Below are 19,125 nucleotides of genomic sequence, written 5' to 3'. Positions count from 1 at the left end.
ATCCCCTCCCCTGCCTTTCATTTGCATATGAAGAATGTTTTAAGTAGAATAAAACTCAGTGGCCATGAATACTCTAGAGACTTAGTAGGTTTGTGCAGGTAATGGAAACCATTGACCTGTGGGTTTGGGATGGCGCAACAGTTACTTCTCAAGGGTCTATGAAACTACTAGGCCTCATTCCAAACACTGTTTCCAGTGTGCCAACTCGAAGGAAAAACCCCCCACAAAACATGAAAATGTAGGGGAAATATAGAATAGGAACATGGAAAAGCAGCATAATGAATGATACTCAAAAATGCTTGAAAGGGTTCCCATTCTCATTCTGTTGCAGAGGGGAAAGTCCACAAATTCATTTTCCTTTGAATTCTTGGCTGGAATTACTATAGTGCACAACCTTGCATTGCTTGTTTTTGAACAAGGATGGAAAAAAGGATAAAAACTTTGTTTTCCTAAAGACAGCTTTTGCTACATAAATAGACAACTACGTAGGCAGATGCTGAGGTGTGAATTTCCTCCATGCATTTTAATTTCCTTGGCTTTGAAGCCCAGGACTGAGCCTTTAAACAGTCACAATGACCACCAAAAGAATAACTTTTAGATCATCTCCACTTTGGGTCTGGTGAAATGGTGGGGACAGGGGTTCCTTTACACAACAGAGAAAGGCCACATTGATAACTGTCCCAGTAACTCATTTGCTTTTGTAGTGAATTGGATCTAGAAAGAGTACTCAATCTAGAAGCAGAAGACAGGTTTAAGTCCCAGCATTGACACCCAGAATCACATTGTAATCATGGTCATTCAATGAATCTCATGAACCTTCAGTTTCCTCATATGTAATATGGAGTACCCTGCCTATCCCACAAAGTTATTTTAAGGATCAAATGAAATAATATGTTGACAGTACTTGAAAAGATATCTCTGTCTCTACTTCTGTATCTCTAGAAATGGAAAACATAATATATTTATGTGTATATATACATATATACACATACATACAATATACATATATGCAAATATATATGTATGCACATACATACATAGACGTATATCTATATCTATCTATCTGCCTATCTATATGTTAGTTATTATTGTTGAGGGTCCTGAAAGTAATTTCTGGGAGTGGACACCAATGATCATTAAAAGATTACTAATGAATCTTAATAAAATAGCTTGGACAGTGGCTACAAAGTAACAAAAATAGGTACTTCCTTTCTAAGACATTTAGAATAGCATTCATGATTCTTCCTAGGATAAAAATAGTCAGGTAATGAATATTTCCCATTGTGTGAGCCCTTGGCAAGGTTCTAGATCAATCAAATCAATAAAAAATATTGTCTAATATGTGCACAACAATTTGTCTCCTTGCTACTAGTCTCTCCCTTCTCCAAGTGATATACATACCTACATAAATACATACATATACATATACATATACATATCTATATATATCTCCTCTCCTATCCTCTCCTCTCCTTCCTCCTCTTTCCAGATTCAGCATAGCTTCTATTAATCCTTTTCTGATCTCCCAGGTGAAAATGTTATTCTGTTTTTTAAATTTTTTTAGAGTCTTGGACTCTTCTTTTACACTGTGACACTCTACCTTGCATATCTTTTACCCAAGAATTGGTAAACTCTTCAATGACAGGGACTATGCCATCTCTGTCTCTTTCTCTGCAATGTCCTAGGCACAGTGCTATGTATGTAGCAAATGTTTAATCATAGTTTCTATCAGAAATGATCTCTGGTTGAATGAAAAGTTTTAAAGTTGGCCACATTTCTCTTTTTATTAGCCTTTCTACCTCCTTTGTGGGGAACCTCTCCTTTAGGTATATTGTATTATTAAGGTTTCTAGTTTCCTTGGTTATGGTCTGGATTTCCAGGGCTCTCAACTTTAAGATCTCACTAGGATCTGCCTGCTCTGAATAGTGATCCCAGGATTTCTTGGCTTAACCTTACCCTATCTAATCTTACCTTTCCTGTTAAGGGTGATATCAGTAATAGTTCATTGAATGGTGTCATAGTGGATCAGACTCCACACCTTGAGTCAGAAAGACTTAAGTTCAGATATTCTCAACTTAGTTACTGTGTGAAACTGGACAAATCACTGAATCTTGCTGTGCCTCAGTTTCCCCATTTGTCAAATGAGATAATAGTAGCATCTAACTACCAGGGTTGTTGTTGGGCAAAATGAGATATTTGTAAAGCACTTTGCAAACTTCAAAGAACTATATGAACGCTAGCCATTTTTGGGAAACAATCCACACAAGTGAATGAATGGATTTATTTCTTCTTACATATATTAGCAGTTACAAGCAACTTTTTGGAGATAATGTCTTAAACAAAAGGCATAACTAATGGTAGAAATTTAGTCACCGTTTAGGGTGGGAGACTGTGGTGGATGGTGGATTTTAATCGTCAGCTTTGAATCTGATTTAGAGGAACTTCAAAGGTCAGCTAATTCAGCCGCTTACTCAAATAATAAATGGCATTCATAACACACCCAACAAATAGGCACCTAGACTCTGCTGAAAGACCTTCACTGATGAAGAACTACATCGCTCCCCAGGTTCAGAACTCTTTCTTTTACTAATCTCTTCTAGAACCTCTACTAATCTTCTAGATTGTTGTTGAGAATAAACATCAAACTCCCCAAGATGCTGTAAGAACTCTTCATCCCTACATTCCTAGAAAATTGGGATATTTGCCTCTTTTCAGTCTAGTAGAAAATCCCTGTGTTTGTCACAATTACTCAAAGATTATGGAAAGTGGTTCAGCTATCACATCTGCAATTTCAGTTGTAGTTTGTCTAGGTCATTCAATGAACTCATTGTGACCAGATACTTTCTTATCATTTTTTTTTTTATTAATGGCAGAATAGGGTAGTAGGAATTGTATTGGATCTGACTTTTGAAAAACTGAGCTCAAATCTTGCAACCACTACTCACTACCTGTGAATCCTTTGGACACATAGATCATCTCCCTTCCCTAAATTTAAAAATTCTCTGACTTCCTTCCTTGAAGGATGGCTTTAGGGAAAGCCAAAGTTCCAGTTAAAGGTAAGTTATTCTTTTGAATGTTAATTTCTGATTAATTTTTTCCTATTTTTTCTCTTTGAAGTTTTTTTGATATTAAAAGAAATAAAAAACAAAAAGAGCCTTCAAGGAATATTACTTTTCCTATGTTGTTCCTTATCTTCCTATCCACACCAATTTCTCATTTCCTTGATTTTTCTCTTACTCCAAACAAAACTTTTTAAAAACATCTTTTTACCTGTCTTTTAACACTGGAGGTATTCATATAGAACCTGGACAATTGCTTGTTAGAGATATTACAGAGGATTCTCTTAGAGGGTCAGAAATTGATCAAACAGCCTCTAACTTTCTTCTAAGCATTCCTTCTAACTCTGAATGTCTATAATTCTCTTAGATTTTTTTTTTTGGGTGAGCAGGAGAATTTCCTTTTCATGACTCTCACATCACAGCACACTTGTGGGCTTCCCATTATGCTTTCTTTGGGAACATCCCTTTCTTGCACAAAGGGATATCAAACCAGGTCTGTAATCATTAAGGCAAGTATAAAGGATTTTTGAGGCAGGAGGGACTCCTTTAACTATATTGAAATTATTCTTGCTCTCTTCTCTTTTCCTCTTCCTGATACTTTGGACTTCCCAATTAGTAGGGAATATACTATGGCTCTAGAGATTGTTACAGCAAGAAGTTTATTTGCCCCTGGGTAAAAGTCTTAGCCTCCCAACGGGGAAGAGAGATAATTGCTCAATTTTTACACTTTGTTGAGGGACTCCAGGGTCTCCCTCCAACATCCCTCAGCCCAGCATCCCATCTGTAGCCATTGTCTGCGATTGATTTGTATGATTCTAAATGCCCCCAGAGGCTTAGGATGAAACCATTAGTCTGGAAACAAAATCAAAAAAGTATTTCATTCCCTTCCTCTATGTTCTTGGAGTGGGTCCAATTCCCTGTCCCTAGGGCTTAAGATTTTTTTCTTTCACTGTAGCAGCTGATTTCTGATTTCTCTTTTAATTAGTCAATTGACTTGGCTCATGCTGTTTTCCTTCTGCTAAACAAAAAGAACATAGTCTTAGCAAGAGTTCAGAAAAAGGAAATTGAGAGCCATCATTTAAAAGAAAAAAAGTTTTATTGATGCCTTTGTCCTTCATATCTCAGTGATTTTCCAATAAACTCCCCACCTAATTGATTCCTCCATGGAAACAAAGAATAAAGAATCAAGCCAAATTAATTGAAAAATGACCATGGTTAAGAGTTTGTTACACTCCACATCTGTGATCTCCCATTTTTCTACCAAAAGAAAAGAAATACGTTTTATCATCCATTCTTTGGGACTAAGGGGGGGTTATTGAAATTAATCTGGTTTTCTATGCCCTTTAAGTTTTGTAAAAAAAAAAAAAAAAAAAGATAACAGTCATTATGTATATTATATCCTAGGACGGACATTAAAACACCAATCTTTATTCACCAGTTTCTTTAAAATGTTAATTCTGATTCCCCTTTTTGTAAGTAAATAACATTGGTCGCAACCAATATATTTTCACTGTAACACCATTAATTAATTACTCATACACCTGTATGACTATGCCTTTTCTCAGGTCAATTAGAAATAATTGCTAAAAATACCTGGAAGAATGTTAATGAATCAGAAGGAATGTTAATCTTTTGTGTTTTCTTCCTTCTTTCACCTGCTTTGCCTTACACAGGCCTCACTCCTTTCAGGGTCTCTGGTCCAGATGTGGTGAATTCCTGGTAGGCTTATATGTTTTCTTCTCTTATGTTCTAGAGGACTGAGTATTTTGAGTAATGGAGCTAAAGAGGTGATGATGGGAAAAGTCATCACTTTATCAGGGTGTATGGAGGCTACCTTTACTGTTTGATTTTGGTTGTCTAGGAATGTATTTGCCATTTATACTTTTTCCTGCAGCAGAAATAAGAGTATGATTTCTGCCACTTTACACTACTAATTATTGATATTGGGTAAGATATGTAAGTAAAATGAAATCCAGGTTACTCTGACCTAGAATTCAGATGATGATACATCAAGAAGATGTTAGACTTGTTATTGGTCATGTATATATGGGTTGGCATATAGACTTCATGTACTCACTCAAGATGAGGAATGGTGTATATATTCAACTAGATACAAGTGCGTCTGCCCGCCTTCATTTCACTATGCTTATATTTCTGTGAAGGTAGGAGAGTCTGGTTTAAAATACATTAGGTGCATAAGCTATTGATTGAAAATGACTGGATAGTAAATGTGGAGAGGTAATAAGAAAAGTTCATTGGGGAAAATGGGTAATGGTTCCATTATGCTATGTGAATTCCAGTCTATATTAAGCTTCTTTTAACAACTACCCTGTCTTTTAAGCCATTAACAACTACCCCCTTTTTTCCTCTCCTTGGCATCTCCCTTTGGCTCAATAGCTGAGATTATGTCAAGTAAGAATACATTAGTAAAGGGACACAGCTTCCTGCCACTTTTACATGGTCTTTCAAATTCTGAGTTTGCATAAATCATTGCCTTGACTGTTGTACTGTGGAAATAGCATTATTTAAATTAATTAATTAAAAGCACAGTAGAAGTTAGTATTAAGGAAGAAATTTATCTTGAGAAGAAACAAATGATACTTTTAAAGAGAGAATTTAAGAGCAAGAAATAGTCTTTATGACCCCATGATTATATACCACTTTGAAGATCCAGGAAGGCACTCATGGAATAAACTTACTTTGATATTGAAAAGGTGTACTTGCTGACTTCAAGTAAGGGATCAGCCTGCGTCTCTTGACATCCCCCTTTGTTTGAGAGGGAGCTTTTTACTCTATTTGATGTGGGTAATGCAATTTCCATATGAAGATGACCTGGTCTATATTATCTTCCCTCTTTTTAATGAAATAGACAGAGGCATAATATTTCTCAGTAGTAGTTGAGTGAATTTTGCTTTGTCTTATCTCTCAGTGATACAGCTAACAAAGAATTATTATTTTTTCACTTGTTTTCCTTTTCCTTCTTTACCACACAGTGGAGGAGTAATAGACATCAATAGCAGATGAAAGTCAAGGATATGCATCAAAATATCATTACATAGTCAACCACAATTGCAAGTTGGATGTATGTAGGCAAGCAAGGTAAAAAGGAAGTCCTAAAATTACTCTTGAAGTTTTAAACTCCAGGACCATGCATGAGTACCTTCTAGCTACAGAAAAAGACTGAATCCATGTTAATATGGCAATGAATCATTACCCAAAGAGAAAGGTGGCTCACTTCCTTCAAACAGTCCTCTTACATAATTCTTCCTTCTCTGTGGGACTCAGCTTATTTAGAAAGCTTCCTGACTTCTTTTCCCATTACTTCACAGAATTTACAACCATGTATCACATCCACTCAAGAGCATGGCCATCCCAGTACACTGGCACCCCTCAAATTAACAATCCTTTGCCTATCATTGAAAACAAGTACTCTAATAACTGATGACCTATGGTGGCTTTTTGACTCTAACAAAATATGTAATGGTTCTTAGATGCAAACTTGCTAGTTTATTTTACATTCTGAGCTCCTAGTAAATAAACAGTTGCTATGCTGGTAGTGTAGAACATGAAATAATCAGTTCGGTGCTTCTCTCCCCAAAGTTATCCAATAGGCAACACAAATAAGTATGATATTAACTTGACTTGAAACCTTAAATTTAGATACTGGACGTAGGTCTATAATGTAACTGATGGCTTTGCTTTCTTTCCCCATCTCCTACTCACCACTGGTTCTACAAAGATCTTGGTTTGAATCTTAATGAAAATGTATAATTCCTGACCCATTTACCCGCAACATGTTCCAATTTAATTTCCAGACAAGAAATAGCATTTAAAAAGTAAACCTATCAGAACAGAAACATATACGAAAATAGCAAAAATTAAAACCATCCATATTCTGAAATGTGTACAATATTCTTTTACATTCTATCACAAACCCAGAGTGGAGGTGTGCGATCTTATTAACTCATGGCTCATGGTAGGGAGTAGTGGTCTGGGAAGCATCTCTCTGTAGCTTCAGGGTACTTTGAGATGGCCCTGGTATTAAAGAACTAAGTTCATGCCAAGACTCACCTGTGTCCAATGTTAGCCTCTCTGTGCTTGCTCTACAACTTCTCTCTCTCCATGACTCCTGGCTTTCTCTCTCCATGCAGCTCATTTCTCTCTATCGTTATGTCTATTACACATCCATACACTGGTAGGAGATAACAAAACCCAAAATGTTCCTCTCTGGACATACTATTGAGGACAGGGACAGAGCAAAACATCTTTGGACATTAATAGAAGAGCAAATATCCTTCTAGAAGCTCTTTTTATCCCCTGTAGAATTTCTTTTCAATTAATTAATTTTTTAGTTGTTAAAATTCACTTCCATAAGTTTTAAATTTTCTATTTCTCCCTCCCTACCCCTCTCCCCAAGATGGCATGCAATCTGACATAGGCTCTACATATACATTCTTATTAAAATATTTTCACATTATTCATGTTGTATAGGAGAATTAGAATGAATGAGAGGAAATATGAGAGAAAAAACAAAGCAAATAAGAGCAAAGAGTATGCTTGGATCTGCATTCAGACTCCGTATTTCCTTAGATGGAATTTTTTCATCATGAGTCTAAAAGCTCTTTTAATGAATGAAGTGACAACTATCTTCAATCTTCATAGGAATATTCTTTTACTGCTTCCACTAGTGTTTCCACTACTACCTACCATGGACAGGTAGCCTATTTTCTTCACAGTTAAAAGTAAAGAGGGTTAAGGATGGGGGAGTAGGAGAGAGTTATTCAGTTTTATCCCATGTTCTGAGAAGATACCAGCATCCCATGACTAACTTTTTGGGTTCTTTATCTATCAATGTTGAGTTGCTGTGCTGGGGATGAGGGATATTATCATCTGATAGCAAGACTTCTGGTGATAAAACTAGTAAATGTCTGACACAGATTTGAACTCAGGTTTTCCTGACTCTAGATTCAGTGCTTTATCCATAGCACCAGCTAGCTGGTCTGTTAACATGTTCACTCATGAAAGAACTAAGCAGGAAACCTTGTAACACAAAAAAGACTAGCCAGGGTGCTGTGCATACTAATAAAATCTCAAACCATAGAAATTCAAAGCTGAGAATAACCTCAAAAGTCATCTAGTTCTTGACATAGATGTCTACTCTTGTTTTTCATTCCCTTCATTCTGTCTGACTCCTTGTTAGCCCTCTGTGAATTTTTTTGGTGAAGATACTGGAGTGGTTTGCCATTTCCTTCTCCAGCTCATTTTGTAGATGAGGAAACTGAGGCAAACAGACTTATGTGACTCGCCCAGGGTCACAAAGCTAGTAGTTATCTGAGGTCAGATTTGAATACAGGTCTCCAATCCAAACATAGTGCTGTGTCTACTGGCCTCTCTATTCATTGTACCATCTAGCTGCCCATCTGAATAATTAGAAGCAGCTAAATAGCAGAGTAGATAGAGTGAATGTTTCTGGCATTCATATATTTGACTTCAGGTTATTACTAATGTGTAATCTTGGCCAAGTCATTTAACCTTTCTGTGTCAGTTTCCTCATCTACCAAATGGGGATAGAACTTAAGTTTCAGAGCTGTTGCATCGAGATATTTGTAAAATACCTTGAAAACTTTGAAGTGCTACGTAAATGATAGTATTGTTATTAAAAGATTTGTCTGTGATTTGGTTTCACTAAAGTTTATTTGTTGACTTCTCAAAGATATTTTGGGATTTTCATTTGTGACATGGCGATGTATTCTATTTTTTAAAAACTAGGGAACTTGTATAATTCTTTCCATTTGATTATGTCTTTCTAAAAATTTAACATGCATACTTTTTTTGTAACATTAAGTGATTTGTTAAAAGTTTCTGTTTCAATTTTTGTTCTTTTTATCCCTACTACTTAGCACAGTGCCTGGAACATGGTAGGTACTTAATGAATGCTTGTTGATTAATTTATGCTAATCTCATTTGTTCTTTCTCCTTTGTGACTCCATTAGGGGTTTTCTTGGCAAAAATACTGAAGTGACTTGCCATTTCCTTCTCCACTTCCCTGTACCTGCTGCACTTCAACCATCTCAAGAATTATACATTTACATACATATTATTTATATTTAAATATATATAGATTATAATTTAATATTTATAAATATATATTTAGCATTTGTATCAGGTTGATTACATTGAGAGGGAGTGCAGTGCATTAGAAAGACTCTTGGACTAGGAATTAGATGGCTTGACTTCAAGTCGGAGCTCTGCACCTTATCATATGCCCCTTAACTCCTGTAGCTTCAGTTTCTTATCTACAGAAAACGGTATAATAATTCCTGAGTTACCTACAACTTTACTAAATTGTTTTGAGTAAAGCATTTTGTGAATTAGTGTGAAGATGCTGACAATTTCCATCATATAAATAAATAGTGGTTAATGTAGCTATTTCCAAGTCAGATACATAATGTAACCCAAGGTAAAAACCCTCATATACTCTACCATTTACCAACCAGATTTCCCTTACACAATATTGCTAAGCAAAGAGAAGAGATCTGACAGCAAAATTTGGCCCGGTACCACTCTAGGAATAGTTCCTTACCAATTTCTTCTTTAGACTTCTCAGACTCACAAACTTTCTAAGGAAGAGAAAACTCTGAGCTACATCTTCCTCCTACTGCATGTTATGGTACAGATAGTTGTGTTTTATAAATGTTTATTAAAACTGTCAGTATCCTGCAGATTGAAATTGGCATTTCTATTCTCTACTCGTTGGTGACTCACACTGACATCCTTTGACTCATCCATTTTAAAAAATACAATCTTCACAGTTTGAGAAAAATGCTCTAGAAATAAGAATTTTTAGCTATTTGTGCTCATTCTAAATTTAGTCCATGAAGTAGGTACAATAAAGCCACATGTACTGCATTTGCATTGTCAGATGTAAAAAGGAAATTAATGTATCATATCTTGCCTCATTCTTTTCCATTCTCCCATGTTCCCTAAGGAGCCATTTATTCTTTCTCTTCCTTTATATTTACCACAAACCAAGAATTGGATTGGAATGCCTATGAAATTTTAAGAGATTAAAGGCCTGCCTTTTCCTATCTTGATGCATTTAAATCAGGGTCTTAACTCAAAACAACCATTTATTGTTGTTGAATCATTTTTCAGTAGTGTCACATTCTTTGTGACTCCATTAGGGGTTTTCTTGGCAAAGATACTGAAATGATTTGCCATTTCCTTCTCCAGCTTATTTTACACATGAGTAAACTGAGGTAAATAGAGTTAAGTATCTTGCCCAGGAAGAGGAGTCTTCCTGACTCCAGGCCTGGCACTCTATTGACTGTATCACCTAACTGCAGTAAAAACATCCCATAGGGTCATTGTTGTGTTAGTCCCTCGTTGCTGAAGAAGACCATGCCATCAGAGAAATGATGACATGACTTTGACTTGACTTTGTTTTGAGTGAGGGAGGGCTGTGCAGGTCACCAGCCTCACTTCTCCTCCAGAACCATCTGAATCCAGTTGACTCATGGGTCACAGATTGAAAGCTGAAGGAGACAGGAACTTTATCTTACCTTCTACATTACCTTAGATGCCATCAAGTCTACCCCACTCATTTTACAGATACAGACAGTGAGGCCCACAGACGTCAAGTTATTTGTCCAGGTCTACATAGTTAATAAATATCTAAAGCAGGATTCAACTCAGCTCATGTTGATTTCATTGAAGTACTCTAACTACACCACATTACCTTACTGGTCCATTACATCTTAGTTTATAGAATTTTATTCTTAATTTTGCTCTGGTTCCATTACTCATTAGAAGTATTTGAGACTTTTTTTTAATGAAGCAATGAGTCCTCTGTAATTTAAGGTATACAATAGAGGCTACATGGGTATTTGGGGAGTATCTTAGTAGGCATTGGGGCAGCTAATTGGCATCACGGGCATGGTGCTGTGCTTGGATTCAGGAAGATCTGTATTCAAATTTGACCTCAGACAACTACTAGTTTTGGGGTTTTTTTTGTTTTTGTTTTTATTTTTAACTTATTTTAAGTTTTCAACATTCATTTCCTCAAAATTTTGAGTTCCAAATTTTCTCCCCATCTCTCCCCTCCCCTGGCCCCCAAACACCTTGCATTCTGATTGCCCCTTCCACCAATGTGCCCTCCCTTCTAACACCCCTCCCTTCCCTTATCCCCCATCTTCTGTCTTGTCCTGTAGGGCAAGATCAGTTTCTATACCCCTTTACCTGAATTTCTTATTTCCCAGTGGCATGCAAAAAACATTCTCAACATTTGTTTCTAAAACCTTGAGTTCCAACTTCTCTTCTTTTCTCCCTCCCCACCCATCCCCACTGATAAGGCAAGCAATTCAACATAGGCTATATATGTGTAGTTTTGCAAATGACTTCCATAATAGTCATGTTGTGTAAGACTCACTATATTTCCCTCCATCCTACCCTGTCCCCAATTTCTTCTATTCTCTTTTGACCTTGTCCTTCTCCAAGAGTGCTTACTTCTAATTGCTCCCTCCTCCCATTTGCTGTCCCTTCCATCATTCCCCCCTGTTTATCCACTTCTCCCCTACTTTCCTGTAGTGTAAGATAGGGTTTCATACCAAACTGAGAGTGCATATTGTTCCTTCCTTGAGCCAAATGTGATCAAAGTAAGCTTCACCTTTTCCCTCTTACCTTCCCCTTTCTCCTCTCCATTGGAAAAGTTTTTTCTTGCCTCTTCTATGAGAGATAATTTGCCCCATTCCATTTCTCCCTTTCTCCTCCCAATCTATTCCTTTCTCACCCCTTAATTTTATTCTTTTTATATGATCCCTTCCTATTCAACTCACCCTGCTGCTCTCTGACTCTCTGTCTCTCTCTCTATGTATGTGTATATGTGTGTGTGTGTGTGTATATGTGAATGTGTGTGTAATTCCTCCCACTCCCCAGATACTGAGAAAAGTCTCAAGAGTTACAAATATTATCTTTCCATGTAGGAATGTAAACAGTTCAACTTTAGTAAGTTCCTTGTGATTTCTCTTTCCTGTTTACCTTTTCATGCTTCTCTTCATTCTTGTGTTCAAAAGTTAAATTTTCTATTCAGCTCTGCTCTTTTCATCAAGAATGCTTGAAAGTGCTCTATTTCATTGAATAACCATTTTCCCCCTGAAGTATTGTACTCAGTTTTGCTGGGCAGGTGATTCTTGGTTTTAATCCTAGTTCCTTTGACTTCTGGAATATCATATTCCAGGCTCTTCAATCCCTTAATGTAGAAGTTGCCAGATCCTGTGTTATCCTGATTGTATTTCCACAATTCTCGAATTGTTTCTTTCTAGCTACTTGCAATATTTTCCCCCTTGATCTGGGAATTCTGGAATTTGGCTACAATGTTCCTAAGAGTTTCTCTTTTTGGATCTTTTTCAGGAGGTGATTGGTGGACCCTTTCAATATTTATTTTGCCCTCTGGTTCTAGAATGTCAGGGCAGTTTTCTTTGATAATTTCATAAAGATGATGTCTAGGCTCTTTTTTTGATCATGGCTTTCAGGTAGTCCCATAATTTTTAAACTGTCTCTCCTGGATCTATTTTCCAGGTCGGTTGTTTTTCCAATGAGATATTTCACATTCTCTTCCATTTTTTCATTCTTTTGGTTTTGTTTTGTAATTTCTTGGTTTCTCATAAAGTTATTAGCTTCCCTGAACTCCACTCTCATTTTTAAAGAACTATTTTTTTCAGTGAGCTTTTGAACCTCGTTTTCCATTTGGCTAACTAATTCTGCTTTTTAAAGCCTTCTTTTCCTCATTGAGTTTTTGTACTTTTTCCAGTTGAGTTAGTCTATTTTTCAAGGTGTTATTTTCTTCAAGATTTTTTTGCATCTCCTTTAGCAAGCTGTTGACTTACTTTTCATGATTTTCTTGCATCACTCTCATTTCTCTTCCCAAGTTTTTCTCCACCTCTCTTATGTGATTTTCAAAGTCCTTTTTGAGCTCTTCCATTGCCTGGGACTATTTATATTTATTTTGGAAGTTTTAGATGCAGAAGCCTTGGCTTTTATGTCATCCCCTGAGGGTTAACATTGTTCTTCCTCATTCAAAAGGATGGGAGAGAATACCTGTTCACCAAGAAAGTAACCTTCTATAGTCTTAGTTTTTTTCCCCTTCTTTGGGCATTTTCCCAACCAGTTACTTGACTTTTGGGTCCTTTGGCAAGAGTAGGGTATATTCTGGCAGCCTGTAAGTTCTCAGTTCCTCCAAGGTGGTACAATCAAGGGAGAGGTGTTTGTTTACTCCCTGGCCTGGCTCCTGGCTGAGGTTCAGATCACCTACTCAATTCCCCCAGGCATTTTGTCCAACAGTGGAAGCTGGCTGCTGCCTACCTAGCCACTGAAGCCTCAGCCCACTGCTGCTACCAATGTCACCATAACCACTGCCGCTACCTCTGCCTGGAGCTGGGGGTAGGGGAGGAACCTGCTCCCTTTTCACGGAGGTAAAAAAACTCTCTCACTGATCTTTGAAGCTGGCTTTGGCACCTGTGGGTTGAGGGATCTGTGAACTGACACTTCTTCTGTTGATTCTGCTCCCAAGTCCTGCTCTGGTCCTCCTCCCTGCCCATGTGGCCAAGGCTGGGCTGGGCTCTTCTCCATATCCCTGTGTGACAGACCTTTCCTGTTGGCCTTCCAGGTCCCCTTGGGCTAGAAATCTCTCTCCACAATGTTTACCTTTAGGGGATGACATAAAAGCCAAGGTTTCTGCATCTAAAACTTCCAAAATAAATATGTGATAGTCCTAGGCCATGGAAGAGCTCAAAAAGGACTTTGAAAATCATGTAAGAGAGGCTTCTTGTGGCTTCTGCTGCTCTTGAATTTGTTGAGAGTCTTTCTTTTTTTTTTTTATTAATTTTTAACATTTATTTTCACACAATTTTGGGTTACAAATTTTGTCCCCTTTTCTCCCCTCCCCCCCCAAACCTGAGCTTTCTAATTGCCCCTGTGACCTATCTGCTCTCTCCTCTATCCTCCCTCCCTGCCCTTGTCTCCGTCTTCTCTTTTGTCCTGTAGGACCAGATAGCTTTCTTGAGCCCTTAACCTGTATTTCTTGTTACCCAGTGGTAAGAACATTACATTTGGTCCTAACACTTTGAGTTCTAACCTCCTTAGCTCCCTCCCTCTCCACCCCTTCCCCTTGACAGACAGGCAATTCAATATAGGCCATATCTGTTTAGTTTTGCAAATGATTTCCATACTAGTTGTGTTGTATAGGAATAATTATATTTCCCTCCATCCTATCCTGTCCCCCTTTACTTCTATTTTCTTATGGTCCTTTCCCTCCCCATGAGTGTCGACCTCGGATTGCATTCTCCTCCCCATGCCCTCCCCTCCATCCTCCCCCCGACCCTGCTTGTGCCCCTGTCCCCCACTCTCCTGTATTATGAGATAGGTTTTCCTATCAAAATGAGTGTGCATTATATTCTTTCCTTTAGTGGAATGTGATGAGAGTAGACCTCATGTTTTTCTCTTGCCTCCCCTCTTTATCCCACCACTAATAAGTCTTTTGCTTGCCTCTTTTATGAGAGATAATTTGCCCCATATAACTTCTCCCTTTCTCCTCCCAATATTTCTCTCTCACTGCTTGTTTTCATTTTTGTTGTTAAGATATGATCCCATCCTCTTCAATTCACTCTGTGCACTCTGTCTCTATGTATGTGTGCGTGTGTGCATGTGTGTGTGTGTGTACTCCCACCCAGTACCCAGATACTGAAATGTTTCAAGAGTTATAAATATTGTCTTTCCATGTAGGAATGTAAACAGTTCAACTTTAGTAAGTCCCTTATGATTTCTCTTTGCTGTTCGCCTTTTCATGGTTCTCTTCATTCTTGTGTTAGAAAGTCAAATTTTCTTTCCAGCTCTGGTCTTTTCATCAGGAAAATTTGAAAGTCTTCTATTTCATTGAAAGACCATTTTTTCTCCTGAAGTATTATACTCAGTTTTGCTGGGTAGGTGATTCTTGGCTTCAGTCCTAGTTCCTTTGACTTCTGGAATATCCTATTCCATTCCCTTCTATCCCTCAATGTAGAGGGTGCCAGATCTTGTGCTATCCTGATTGTATTTCCACAATACTTGAATTGTTTCTTTCTAGCTGCTTGCAATATTTTCTCTTTCACCTGGGAATTCTGGAATTTGGCCACAATGCTCCTAGGAGTTTCTCTTTTTGGATCTCTTTCATGCGGTGTTCTGCGGATTCCTTGAATATTTATTTTGCCTTCTGGTTCTAGAATCTCAGGGCAGTTTTCCTTGATAATTTCATGGAAGATGATGTCTAGGCTCTTCTTTTGATCATGGTTTTCAGGTAGCCCCAGAATTTTTACATTGTCTCTCCTGATTCTATTTTCCAGGTCAGTTGTTTTTCCAATAAGATATTTCACATTATCTTCCATTTTTCAAATCTGTGCGGTATGTTCTGAGATATCTGTCTTTCTCGAAAAGTCCTTAGCGTCGATCCGTATCATTCCAGTTTTGAAAGATCTATTTTCTTCAGTGAGCTTTTGAATCTCCTTTTCCATTTGGTTAATTATGCTTTTGAAAGCATTCTTCTCCTCATTGGCCCCTTGCACCTCCCTTGCCAGCTGAGTTAGGCTAGTTCTCAAGGTGCCAACTTCTTCAAGATTTTTTTGGTTCTCCTTTAGCAGGGAGCTGATCTGCTTTTCATGCTTCTCCCTCATCCCTATCATTTCCCTTCCCAGTCTTTCCTCCACCTCTCTAACTTGATTTTCAAAATTCCTCTTGAGCTCTTCCATGGCCCGAGCCCATTGGGTGGGCTGGGACACAGAATCCTCGATTTCTGTGTCTTTGCCTGATGGCAAGCATTGTTCCTCCCCATCAGAAAGGAAGGGAGGAAGTGTCTTTTCTCCGGTAAAGTACCCTTCAATAGTTTTATTTCTTTTCCCTTTTCTTGACATTTTCTCCAACCAGTGGCCTGACCTCTGAATGTTCTCCTCACACCCACCTCGCCTCCTGGTCCTCCCAGCCAGTGTTTGGGGACTGAGATTCAAATGCTGCTTCCCGCCTTAGGATTTTTGGTGGGGGCAGGGCTGCTGTTCAGTGTGAGAATTAAGTTCAGGTGGTCAGGGGCAGGGCCACCTCTCAGGCATAGTTCCCCCTGGGGGTTTATGCACAGACCTTCCACAATGGATCCAGGCTCCTGCCCGTTTGGGGAGCCCCCGTCCGCAGCTGCCTCTCAGACCCCACCTCCCGGGGGGGCCTGAGCCTTGGGGGCACCCCACTCCCCTCTCAACCCTCCAAAGAGACTCTCTCACCCACCCCCGTCAGTCACCTGTTGGTGGGGGGACCCGTGCTGCAGCTGAAGATCCCGCCTCCGGAGCCCTCTCAGATCTGTGCCTCTCCAAACCGTGGCCGCCGCCGCCGCCACTGCCGCCACCGCCGCCGCAGGTCCGGGCTGGGCTCTGCATCTGCAGCGAGACGGACCTTTTGCGAGAGGTTTGCAGGTCCCTCTGTGGGTGGGGAGACCTGCGTGGCCACTGGAGATCCTGTCCCCGTAGCCCTCTCGGATCTCCTCCCTTCAGTGTCGCGGCCGCGGCAGGGCCGCACTCCGCTCCCTGTCCCGGCGCCCAGTCCGGGGCGTGAAGGACCCCCCGCGAGAGGTCCGCAGGTCTCTCCGGAGCAGGAATCTCCCTCGCTCCAATACTCCATGGTCTCTGGGTGCAGAATTCTCCCTGGCTTGGTCCCCTCTAGCCGTTCTGTGGTTTGTGTGTTTGGAGCTATGTGTATGTACGTCTTTCTACTTCACCATCTTGGCTCCGCCCCGAGAGTCTTTCTTTACAGGTATTTTATGGGCTGTGGGGGAAGAGCATCTTTCTCCCCTGCAATCTTGGCTCCGCCCGCAACTACTAGCTTTGTGATACTGGGCAAGTCCCATAACCCTGTTTGTCTGTTTCCTCATCTGAAAAATGAACTGGAGAAGAAAATGGCAAACCACTCCAGCATCTTTGCCCAAAAGATCCCCAAAGTGGTAACCGCGTTAGACACAATGAAATGGCAGAACAGTAATCGTAATAGACATCTACGTCAAGAACTAGATGACTTTTGAGGTTACTCTCAGCTTTGAATTTCTATGGTTTGAGATTTTATTAGTATGCACAGCTTCCTGGTTAGTCATTTTGTGAGTTACAAGGTTTTCTGCTTAGTCCTTTTATGAATTAATAGGTTAAGAGAGAGTTACTTGGTGTTCTGGATAAAGCACCAAGTCTGGAATCAGGAAGACCTGAGTTCAAATCTGTGTCAGACCTTTACTAATTGGGTGACCCTGGGGAAGTCACTTGACCATTGGGTTTCCTTAGCTGTAAAATGGGGGTAATAATAGTACTCACCTCACAAAGTGGTTATAAAGATCAAAGGAGATAATAATTTTAATAATAATTTAATAATTTTAATAATAATTTTAAAGTGCTTGGTGGCACATAGTAGGAACTTATATGCTTGTTCTTTCCCTTCCTACCTATGTTTCTCATATGATTGGAGAAGGGGCAATATTGTCTTTGTTTAGGCTGGGCAAAATGGGTCAGGGAGGTTCTTACATTGCCCATTCATCTGCCTGTGGATGGTGGAAATAGACTGAGTAAGAAACCTGAGTCAGTCATCCCCACCATGGAGCACACAGCTTTGGCATAGTGGGAAAATCTCTACCTCTGGAATCACTAGAGTTGGTTATGAGTCATGGCTCTAATACCTTGATTTATTCATTCTTTCAACAATGGCTTATAAGCATGTAATATGAGCAAGGCATTGTGCTAGATACTGGGAAAACAGACAGAAATGAAAAAGTACCTGCCCTTAAGTTTACTTTCTAATAGGGATTACAAGATGTATATAGATAAAGAAAATCATAGACAAGTAATTTGACCAGAAGAGCCATACAACTTGGGAAGGAGAAGGTGGTTAAGAAAGGGCTTGTGTAGAGGGTGGCAACTCAATAAAACTTGAAAAAAACTAGTAAATCCAACAGCTAGAAGTGAAAAGGAAATTCTAATTATTTATTGTTCTTTGCAAGGAGGAGTTGGAGCACTCAACTACATCAGTCTGGCTGGAACCCAGCATGAAAAACGCAAAAGTGGGTTGAGATCAATTTATAATACTTTATCTTAGTGTCATTGGAGAGCCAACAATACTTCCTGAAGAGTGGAATGATATGGTCAGATCGTGTTTTAGAAATAGCCATTTTAGCAGCTATCTAAAAGCACTGGAGAGTTTCGAGTTATGAATGAGCCAGGAAGACAGCATTCCAATGAAACCCCTTAGGAGGAAACACTTGATAGAGGCAGAAAAGGGAATCCCTTTGCTTCTTCTCCCACCCCTTGTGGCTTTCAAAGAGCCAGAAATATTTTGGACTTCTTTTTCTATAGCATCATATCACTGTCCTGGGAGAACAAGAGCTGATAGCAATGTCTATTGGGAGCTGAGAACAGACTGCATGTGATGAGGAAAGGAAGACTTAAGGTTTTACATAGAGCCCAGTAGAAAGCTATCCTGTACTTACAGAGAAATTCTGAAGATTTTACAAAAGCATTCCCTTAAGTTGTGACTTACACCTTTTTTCCACATGTGTTCTCTAAGTGTGAACCAACTTTCCCATGGACTATATAGTTGTGAGAGAGTGTCACATATTTTTGATGGAATGTTTTAAACCAACTGTTGTTACCATACCATCCTAATAAATGCCCCTTTCTAAAAGGAGAGAGAGAAAGAGACAGACAGGGAGACATGGAGAGACAGATGGAAAGAGAGTCAGAGAAAGAAGAGAGGGATGGAGGAAGACAGAAGGAGGGAGTAGGGAAGGAAAGAGGAGGAGGGAGGGAGTTGGGAATGAGAGAGAGAGAGAGAAAGAGAGAGAGAGAGAGAGAGAGAGAGAGAGAGAGAGAGAGAGAGAGAGAGAGAGAGAGAGAGACTGGAGAGGGGAGTAACTGGAGATAGGAATATTAATTAGAACACTACTACACCTACCACTACCTACTACCACTACTAGGGTGGTGACTTGTAAGTCCAAGCAAAGTAGGATTTTTTACTGTTTTTG

The 19,125-nt window shown here is 39.2% G+C and overlaps 1 long non-coding RNA gene across 1 annotated transcript in view; it reads left to right on the top strand.

Annotated features, from left to right (window-relative positions):
- Window positions 1-2,691: 2,691 nt before the first annotated feature.
- The window catches only part of LOC140510484 (uncharacterized), a 70,470-nt gene continuing 54,036 nt past the window's right edge, over window positions 2,692-19,125 (top strand). The window contains exon 1 of the long non-coding RNA XR_011969253.1: window positions 2,692-3,056. This is a non-coding gene — a long non-coding RNA (uncharacterized lncRNA). The remainder of the gene's footprint in view (window positions 3,057-19,125) is intronic.

The sequence above is a fragment of the Notamacropus eugenii genome, chromosome 6, assembly GCF_028372415.1.
Source record: "Notamacropus eugenii isolate mMacEug1 chromosome 6, mMacEug1.pri_v2, whole genome shotgun sequence".
NCBI classification, from domain to species: Eukaryota; Metazoa; Chordata; class Mammalia; order Diprotodontia; family Macropodidae; genus Notamacropus; species Notamacropus eugenii.
Note: the sequence above shows the minus strand (reverse complement) of the source record. Positions and strands in the feature narration are given on the sequence as shown.